The sequence below is a fragment of the Hemiscyllium ocellatum genome, unplaced genomic scaffold, assembly GCF_020745735.1.
Source record: "Hemiscyllium ocellatum isolate sHemOce1 unplaced genomic scaffold, sHemOce1.pat.X.cur. scaffold_462_pat_ctg1, whole genome shotgun sequence".
NCBI classification, from domain to species: Eukaryota; Metazoa; Chordata; class Chondrichthyes; order Orectolobiformes; family Hemiscylliidae; genus Hemiscyllium; species Hemiscyllium ocellatum.
Genome location: NW_026869071.1, coordinates 363,824 through 374,150, shown reverse-complemented (window position 1 = coordinate 374,150; position 10,327 = coordinate 363,824). Strand labels below are relative to the sequence as shown.

The 10,327-nt window shown below is 43.7% G+C and overlaps 2 non-coding genes across 2 annotated transcripts; one reads left to right on the top strand and one right to left on the bottom strand.

Annotated features, from left to right (window-relative positions):
- Positions 1 to 1,891: 1,891 nt before the first annotated feature.
- On the bottom strand, positions 1,892 to 1,973 carry trnai-aau (transfer RNA isoleucine (anticodon AAU)). Its single transcript has one exon. It is a non-coding gene; the product is annotated as a tRNA-Ile (tRNA).
- A 7,892-nt stretch (positions 1,974 to 9,865) lies between these two features.
- trnas-uga (transfer RNA serine (anticodon UGA)) lies at positions 9,866 to 9,947 on the top strand. Its single transcript has one exon. It is a non-coding gene; the product is annotated as a tRNA-Ser (tRNA).
- Positions 9,948 to 10,327: the final 380 nt, after the last annotated feature.

Below are 10,327 nucleotides of genomic sequence, written 5' to 3'. Positions count from 1 at the left end.
CCCCTAACACCACACCCACTCCAATTACAGGCTCGGTCTCTTCCCCAAGCTCCACACCACGCCAGATCCCAGCTCCCAGTCTTGGCGAGTTTTCACCATTCTCTCTGACCTCACCCAGAAGGAGGATGAATGACCAGTCCACAGGAAAGAACTCAACTTTATCTCCCTCTGTCCACGTATTAATGAATTTAATACACGCCGTGACGTCGAACACTTCTTCTGACGCCTACGAGCTTACTTTCACAATGTAGACACTCGGCAACCTCCGAGGATCCCATTGCCCACCTCCAATGCACTCCATCCACCAGGACACCCCGAACTGTCCAATTACCTGCCTTCGATCTCTTCATTTCCAACTACCACTGAGACATGAACCACCTCAAACTGGATATCCATGGATTCATTCTGCTCCCGACCGACGCAGTTGCTTTGGTGTCAGCAACAGCGCAAAACACACTTACACGATTTGCTCAATAACTCATTTTTCTAATGCAATCTTCGTTTGGTAGGGCAGTGCAGAACGAGAGGGTACAAATCTGGTGTGGGAGGGTGAGAATTCGAAAGGCAGTGAGGAGCAACGGCTTCACGCAGAGGGTGGAGCTTGTCTGCAATAATTTGGAAGACTTTTAGGAATTTGGAAGAGTATGTGAATAGGAAGGCTTTAGAGAGACATGGGTCAAGTGCAGCAATCGCGGCTGAATCAGTTGAGGGTATCTGTTCAGAATGGACGAGTTCGATCAAAAACCGTGTTTTCAGTGCTGTCCATATCTATTGACTCTATGATATTGACTCTATGATAAAAAAGATGAATAAAATAATGAAGTAAAATTGTCGAAGTTGTTAAATTCAAACAACTTCAGATAATTTTATTTTCAATTATTTTAATTACCTTTCATTTGTGTTTTGTTCACTGTTCTTTACCTCTTATTTCTTGATTGTCTCTCTTTCTGTCGCTTCCCACTCTGTCAATACGTTTTACCTCTCCTCTACCCGCTTTGCTACGCTTCTCACCTGTTTTCCATTTAGTCTGCTTCACACACCCCCACATATTTTGTCATATAGCACTGGCTTCAGCCTTGGTCATTCGCAGCTCCTAATCTCCCTTTAATCTCTCCGTGCTCTGTCATTATCACCTTTGCATCTGGAGCCCGGACTCACCTTCTCTCAGCATGGTGTAAATAGCTCCCTAATTCTCGCCTTTTTTTTATCTTTAACATAGTGTCAGTTATACTCGAAACGTCAGCTCTTTTCTGTACTTGCGGATGGTGCCAGACCTGCTTAGATATTCCAGCATTTTCTCTTTTGGTTTCAGATTCCAGCATCTGCAGTAATTTGCTTCTATTAATGGCTCTATGATATTGCTGGGGATATGATGACTCCAGTGTCTATGCATAAGAGGTGAACAAGCGAATGAATTCCCTCTGGAAGTCGCGTGAAAAGTAGTAACAGAGATCCAGGAAAATAAGATGAACGAATCTTGGATTTGAATTGAAGCCTGAACTCTGGTTCTCCTCCGAGACTGTGCCAGGTCGACTTAATACTGCATATATTTCATGTTTTGCATTTCTTTGTGAAAACAATTGAGACTGATTGATTTGCTGCAGACAACATCCAAGAGTCATCATGGGTACTGCGATCGAGTTGTGCGTCTATCCCTGTCAAATGTTTTATTGCGCTGGCGAGGGTTTCTGCTTGGTGATTTTGTGGTTCACTTTGTTTGGAAATACAGCAACGCAGCTGAGATCCGACATGGGACCAACGAGTTGCTGTTCCAAGACAGCGATGGTCGGCTTTCGAATGAATACACATCTGAATCGATCATGTGACAAGTTGTTGCAGGCGGTGAAATTAAAAGCCGCGAAGAACCTTGGCACAGGGTAGCTCACGACACGAGCCAGTGTGGGGATTGAACCCACGACCTTGGCGTTATTAACACCACGCTCTAACCAGCTGAGCTAACCCACCAACGGGCCTGCTCGCTAGAAGCAAATGCCTACATTGCCCGTGCTCACAATCACCGCGGCTATTCATTTTCTGATTTGATATCGATCGCACGCTCTTCTGAGGTATTTCCTTTCGTTGCAAATCTTTTCAACAAAAAAAAGCATTGACTTTTCCGAAAGCGCACAGTCGAGCTAACCAGTTGCTCTGATATCCAAAATTAAGCACAATGTCCGGACGCATGCAATTTCAATCGCAATGCCAACAGCACAGCTGCAGCTTGTCATGTTGTCAAATATCGTCTGGAGAAAAGTACCTTCAACGATCGCTCACTGTGCTTCTGGAAACTCACAGACCTTTGGAGTCAGGGTTATGTGCTGCTGATAAACTGCTGCGAACCTTATTCCAAATGCATTTGAATTGTAATCTAGCAGTGGGATTCTTTCTGCTCCCGAAGGACGCAGTTGCTTTCGAGTCAGCAACAGCGCAGAACTCAATTGCACGTTTTCCTCAATGACTCATGTTGCTTATGCAATCTTCGTTTGACAGCATATTTAGCAAGTTATCACGCCTTCCTGCAGCGTTTGTCAGCGACAGATCAGCTGCTAAGATGACTGCTTCAGACAGCATGTTACATCCTACATTTGAAAATGGAAAAGGTGCAAACGTTTACAGGCTGAACGCTCTCTCACTATTTTGCCTGGCTCGTCAGAGGCTGGGAGCTGATCTTATGGAGGTTTTTCAATCATGAGGGGCATGAATCGGGTAAGTAGATAAGTTCCTTTCGCTCAGGTGGGGCAGTGCAGAACGAGAGGGTATACATCTGTTGTGGTCGGGTGAGAATTCAAAAGGCAATGAGGAGCAACGGCTTCACGCAGAGGATGGTGCGTGTCTGCAATAAGTTGCCAGACGAACTGGTGATGACTGGTTCAATTCCAATACTTTTAAGGAATTTGGACAAGTATTTGAATAGGAATGCTTTAGAGAGACATGGGTCAAGTGCATGCAATCGCGGCTGGATCAGGTGAGGATATCTGTTCGGAATGGACGAGTTCGATCAAAAACTGTGTTTTCCGTGCTGTCCATATCTATTGGCTTCCGATATTGCAGGTGAAATGAAAAAAAAGATGAATAAAATAATGAAGTAAAATTGTCGAAGTTGTTAAATTCAAACAACTTCAGATAATATTATTTTCAATTATTTTAATTACCTTTTTTATTTGTGTTTTTTTCACTGTTCTTTACCTTTTATTTCTTGATTGTCTCTCTTTCTGTCTCTTCCCACTCTGTCAATACGTTTTTCCTCTCCTCTTCCCACTTTGCTACGCTTCTCCCCTGTTTTCCATTTAGTCTGCTTCACACATCCCCCACATATTTTGTCACATAGCACTGGCTTCAGCCTTGGTCATTCGCAGATCCTAATCTCCCTTTAATCTCTCCGTGCTCTGTCATTATCACCTTTGCATCTGGAGCCCTGACTCACCTTCTGTCAGCATGGTGTAAATAGCTCCCTAATTCTCCCCTTTTTTAATCTTCAACAAAGGATCAGTTATACTCGAAACGTCAGCTCCTTTCTCTACTTGCAGATGGTGCCAGAACTGCTTAGATTTTCCAGCATTTTCTCTTTTGGTTTCAGATTCCAGCATCTGCAGTAATTTGCTTCTATTAATGGCTCTATGATATTGCTGGGGATATGCTAACTCCAGTGTCGATGCATAAGAGGTGAACAAGCGAATGAATTCCCTCTGGAAGTCGCGTGAAAAGTAGTAACAGAGATCCAGGAAAATAAGGGGCATGAATCGGGTAAGTAGATAAGTTCCTTTCGCTCAGGTGGGGCAGTGCAGAACGAGAGGGTATACATCTGTTGTGGGCGGGTGAGAATTCACGACCTTGGCGTTATTTGCACCACGCTCTAACTTCTAACCATTTTTACATAATCATATCACTGGGGGTGGGTAAACTGAAGTCTACTCCAGTACAGGCAGACTTAGAGTTTGTCCCATGCAGTGACGGTGTGTGTGACAAAGATATGGTGGGTGTGTAAGATGTAGCGTGGGAGGATGTATGAAAAACATGGGGAAGTTGTGTGAGACTACAACAGGGATGATGTATGTGACCAGACAGGCAGCGTATGTGTGACAAAAACAGGCACTATGTCCTCAAATATGAGAGAGTTTTTAGATAATTTATTTATGTTCGGACATGCCATTGAATGTTTTGATGGACAGTTTGCATGTCCAGCTGCTATATTATTTGTTTCTGGAAATATTAGCATGAAATAAATTAAATATGATCCCTCAGCACTGATCCTCCGACAGCACCCACTCTCCCAACACTGAACGGGCGCCGATGGCACTTACTCAGTACTGGACCTGTGACAGTACCCTCTCTCTCAGTCCTGACCCCCCAACCGTGCCTGCTCCTTCAACACTAACCCTCTGAATGTGCCCACTCCCTTAGAATTTATCCTATTACAGTAACCGATCCTTCAGCAATAACCATCTGAGAGTTTCTGCATTCTCAGTTCTGATGCTCTGACAGCGTCATCTCTCACAGCACTGAATCTCCAAGAGCGCCTGCCTTTTCAGCACTAACCTTTTGCACTGGAAAGAGAAAGCGCCGTTCCGTCACTTCTGGCCCTCTGACAATGCATGCTTTCTTGGCTCCCTGACAGGAGCCTGGTCCTGTGTACTATTTTACTCACTTGCACAGTGTTCAGAAGTTTCGAAGCAACCAAAGATATCATCTGTCAATTGCTGCACCAAATGATAATAGCAGTCTCCTGCGAGTGAGGGAAACAGAGGGAGGTGAACAGAAAAACTATTTGTCCCTATCAACTTTGATAAATCCTGCCTCATCCTCAACACAAGTCCATAACCTGCGGCCAGACTACCTTTTATTAACAGTCACTTGCCACATTGGATTTGTTACTAGGTAATGGATTGGCCGGGTGTTAGATATGAAGGTAGGTGAGCAATTTAATGATCGTGAACACAGTTCTGTATGTTTACTTAAGCAGTAGAAAAGGATAGTTATGTACTGCAGGGAAAGAGGTATATCTGACGAAAAGGCAATTAGGATGACATTTGGCAAGATTTAGTTTGCACTAGATGTGGAAGGAAACGGATGGTATGAGCACAATTGAAATGTGGAGCTTGTTAAAGGAACAGATATCGCGTGTACTTGATGAGTATGTACCTGTCAGTTATGAAGGAAGTTGTCGAATGAAGCAGCCGTGGTTTACTAAAGAACTTAAAGCTCATGTCAAGAGAAAGTAGGAGGCTTATGTTAGGATTTGACTTGAAGGCTCAGTTAGGACGATTGAGAGTTACAAGTTAGTTACGAACAACCTGTACAGAGAGTCCAGAAGAGACAGGAGAGGACATGAGAAGTCGCTTGCGGATAGAATCTTAGAAAACCCTAAGGAATTCTACGTGTATATCAGGAACCAAAGAACGACGAGAGGAAGATGAGGACTAGTCAAAAATAGGAGTGATGAATTGTGTGTGGAGTCAGAGGAGGTAGGAAGGCGCTAACGAATATTTTTTGTTAGTATTCATATTGGTTTAAGACAACGGTGTCGAGGAGAATCTGAGATACAGGCGACTAGACTGGATGGTTTACAATGCAGTTTACAAGGAGGACTTGTTAACAATTCTGGAAGGGGCGAAAATAAGTAAGTCCCCTGGGTCAGCTGGGATCTATCCAAGGATTTCCTGGGAAGCCAGTGGGGAGATTGCAGAGCCTTTGCCTTTGATCTTTATTTTCGATATTGTCTACAGGAATAGCACTCGAAGATTGGAGGATAGCAAAAGTTGTTCCCTTGTTGAAGAAGGGTAATACAGAAGACCAAAGTAATCTTGGACCAGTGAGCCTTACCTTTCTTGTAGGAAAGAATATGGAACTGAGTATGAGAGACAGGATGTATAATCATTCAGCCAGCAACAACTTGATTTCAGAGGGTCCACATGGTTTCGTGAGTTTTTCGAGAAGGTGACCAAGCATGTGGATGAGGGTAGGGCACTTGACGTGGTGTACATGACGTCTGTAGAACCTTTGATAAGAATCCACATGTTAGGCTGTTGGAGAAAATGCAGAGGCATGGTATTGACGATGATTTCGCTGTTTAGATTAGAAACTGGCTTTCTCTGAGAAGGCAGCAAGTGGTGGCTAATGAAAATATTCACCCTGGAATCCGGTAAGGGGTGGTGTGGCACAACGATCTGCTTTAGGATCACTGTTGTTTGTCATTTTCGTAAATGACGAAGACGCAGGCATAGGGTGAATGAGTTAGTAAGCTTGCAGATAACACTAAAGGTGCTGGAGTTGTGGGCAGCGTGGAAAAATGTTGCAGGTTGCAGGGGAGCTGGAATAATTTGCAAAATTGGTCTAAGAGGTGGCAAATAAAGTTCAATGCAGCTAAATGTGAAGTGATTCACTTTGGGAACAATAACAGGAAGACAGAATACTGAGTTAATGGAAAGATTCTTGGTAATGTGGATGGGAAGAGTGAGCTTGGAGTCCATGTACATAGTTTCAAGCCAGGTTGATTATTATTTTTGGATTACTTACCGTGTGGAAACAGACCTTGGGGCCCAACAAGTATAAACCGACCCTCCGAGGCGCGACCCAGACAGACGCATTTTCTTTCACTTACCCGTTTACCGAACCTGCACATTTTTTGGATTGTGAGGGGAAAACAGAGTAACGGGCAGAAACCCACACAGATAGCCGCTTGAAGGAGGAATTGAACTCGCGTCGCTGGTGTTGCAATGCAGCAGTACTAACCAGTGTGCTCCTAGCGAAAGAGTACAACGTCGTCGGTTTTATTGGTGGAGGATTGAGTTCCTGAGCATAATGTCATGCTGCAACGAAACAAAACACTTGTGTGGCTCCACTTGGAATATTTTGAACTGCCTGGTCGCCCATTCCAGGAAGAATGTGGAAACATTGGAAAAGTTGCAGACGAGATAGAACAAGATATTGCCTGTCCTGAAGGAATAGTCTTATCAGGAAAATCTGAGAGGCTTGGGTCTGTTCTCATCCGAAAGAAGTCTGAGAGCAGATTTGATACAGAGTTACAAGATTTTTGCAAGGTTTGCGAAGATGTGCAACTCAGGTTTAGGTTGAGGGTGCAGGTCTGCTCGCTGAGCTGTTCGTTTGAATCAAATCTACAGCTCTGCAATCAAAACTACTCCCGGGAGTTACAAGATGATAAGAGGATTAGATAAGGTAGACGGTAGAACTATTTTTCTTAGGAAGATGTTGTCAGCTTGTACGAGTGGTCATAACTCCAAATTGAGGATTTATAGGTTTAAGCGAGATGTCAGAGGCAGGTTCTTTGCTCAGAGAAAAGTAAGGGTGTGGAATGCCCTGCCTGTCAATGTCGTTAACTCAGCTAAATTATGGAGATGTAAACAATCCTTGGATAAACACATGGATGATGATGGGATAATATAGGGGGATGAGTTTAGATTAGTGCACAGATCGGCGCAACATCGAAAGCCAAAGGGCTTGTGCTGCGCTGTATTGTTTCATTGTTCTACGTTCTAAAGCTAAATCTCCACATCAGGGACCTCCAACCCCATGGCATCAATTAAGATTTCACCAGTTTCCACATTTCCCCTCCCTCCACCTGACCGCACTTCAAAACTTCCAGCCCAGCACCGTCCTTATGACCTGTCCCATCTGTTCCATTTCCTTCCCACCCATGTGTATCACCCTCCCCTCCAAACTATCAACTCTGCAACCTCCTCCGTGCACCTGTTCCATTGCCACCCACTCAACCTGTCACTAACCATTTCCAGATTCCACTGTCCTCATCGCAAAATGTCCTCCCACCTGTTGTGTATCGTCAGTAAATCTGTGGACATTTCACTCTGCAAATTCCATCAAGTCATTAAGGCAGATATAAATCATGGAAGTCGTATGACTCACCATTCCAGCACTGTACTAATTACTTTTTTACAACTTGAAAAATACGCAATAATCCAGATTAATTCTACAATTAAACAACGGACAATCCAGGACTTTTTTTTTAACTTTTCATCGTGAGCTCCGACCTTGTGCCATGGCTTTTGATACGGTCTTTTACGGAATGCCTACAAACATTTGATCAACTCTGCTTGCAATATGATCAAAGGACTCTGACGAAGTTGTCAAGTGTGTTTTTCCATTCAACAAATGATGTTAACTCAGTTTGACTCTAATCATCTTTTCTCAACGTCCTGCAATTACTTTCTTCACGATTGTCTCTCGTAGTTTCCAAATGACAGATAAGATATTGGAACAGATGGAAGCCATTCGTCCCATTAGGTCAGCTCCAAGTTTTAATGAGGTCACGTCTGATTTGGTTAATTCTTATTGGCACTTTTCCGCCTTATCTCCATTCTTCTTGATTCCCAAATTGACTAATTGTGCGGCCGTCTCAACCTTGATTATACTCAGCCTTGACAGCCCTTCAGTGTAAAGAATTCTGCAGATTTGCTCCTCTCTCAAAGACAGAATGTCCTCCTCATCCGTGTCTTAAAGGATTAACGGTTCCCCTGAGATTAGGCTCTATATATTCTTCGCAAATTTCGTTTTTCATTAAATGTCTTTAGTCCCAGTCTTCTGGAAACTGACACTGATTGTTGGCAACATTTCCTCCACAACATCAACCCACCCATCCGCACTGCGCCCTCCCCTATCATTATAAACAGACCATAAAAATCTCCAGTTAACCTTCTTTGTTCCAAAGAGAAGAATCCCAACCTCAGTAATTTCTCGACAAAAGGGCTTTGCTCATCGCCAGACATCATGCAAGGCGGAGAATTGCGAAGCAGTTTGGGGAAAATATCGCCACTGGGAAGGTTAAAACAAAACAAGGGAAAATAACAGTGAACCCGTGTCTCCAGCTTTGGAAAACTTTAGAATCTCTTTTGGAAGCGAAACCACAGGTGAATGAAGGGTGGATTGTCCCACTTAACACAGCCAGTCTTTCAGAGGCCACGACTGTGGATTCTGCTGTTCTCTCGACATGAACCAATCTGAGACATTGAAAGGATTTTCATTCCTGCGCGTCAGGAATTCAAACCTCGCCACGGCTACAAGACCACGCGAAGACTCGGGTGCAAACAAGTTACGAAAAAGCCTCGAAGAGAGCAGGACTCCTGTTATAGAAAAGTTGGTTGCTGTGACGTGGATGCGTTTCCAGCGGGTACAGGATTGTTGCCACTTCACTGCAGTGAATGTCCCACGATTTATTTTGCAAAAGAAAAACTGATACAGGACATCAATCACTTCGTGAAGGGCAGGCTGAAGTTTGAATTCGTGAAAAGCCTGTTTTTGGATCGTACAATGAGTAAGTTCAAACCGTCTCTGATGCGTAATTGGTCAACACGTTCATCCATTAACCGAACGGTTGGTGGTTTGGGACGTTCCAGGGTCGGATCTCTCACTGGTCATACTTCATTGGCTTTCTTTCCTGCACAGCTCCGGGTTTTTAATGTGGTCACAAAAATGTGCCCCAACCAGGAATCTTATCCAGAATCACAAAGGAATTTCTGTATCGTTTCAGTGGCTAATGCAAAGGACTGTGGATGTTGGGAATCTGAAAAAAAATAGAACATTCTGGGGAATGTCAACAGGTTTGTCAGTACTATTGGGAGAAAACGGAGTTCTGATAACGTTCTGAAACGTTGAATCGCCTTTTCCCAGCCCAGATCCTGCTCGACCTGCTGAGTAATTTTCTGCATTTTCCGCCGTCGTTTAAGCTGAATATAGATCCCACCTATCGGGGTGGAACACCCAGACCCACTTTGTCCCGACATTTCATCGATTTGAAAGCTGTGAGTTTTGAATGCAAATAAACCAAACAATGATTCACTACTGCTAATCTCCCCAGGGACAGAGACCTGGAAATGAGAACTCTGTGCATTCGGATGTAGTTGTGGCCGAGTGGTTAAGGCGATGGACTTGAAATCCATTGGGGCATTCCCACGCAGGTTCGAATCCTGTCAACTACGGAGAATTTGGGTAGCCTTTCGCTTTTGGAGAATCACTTCATCCAGGTCATGAATGGTGCAAATCTCCAGTTCACTCAAAGAACTGCACAGATGCACACTTGTTTTGCCAAATTTGTTTAGACTCGTTATGACACAGCATAAACCCTCCAGCTTACGATAAAACCAGTAACACAGAAGCGAGTTATGCTGTACAGGAATCTGCAACAATTCGATTGGCCAAGAACTACATGAAGTAAAAATTCAGCACTTCATTTGTAAAGTAAGAGAGAGGTTAATTAACAAACCAATGTATTTCTATTACCCATTTTGTTGTTCCATTCGATATTGCTATTCAAATAAAACTCCCAGTTAAGGTTTACAAAACAGCACTTCTTTATCAA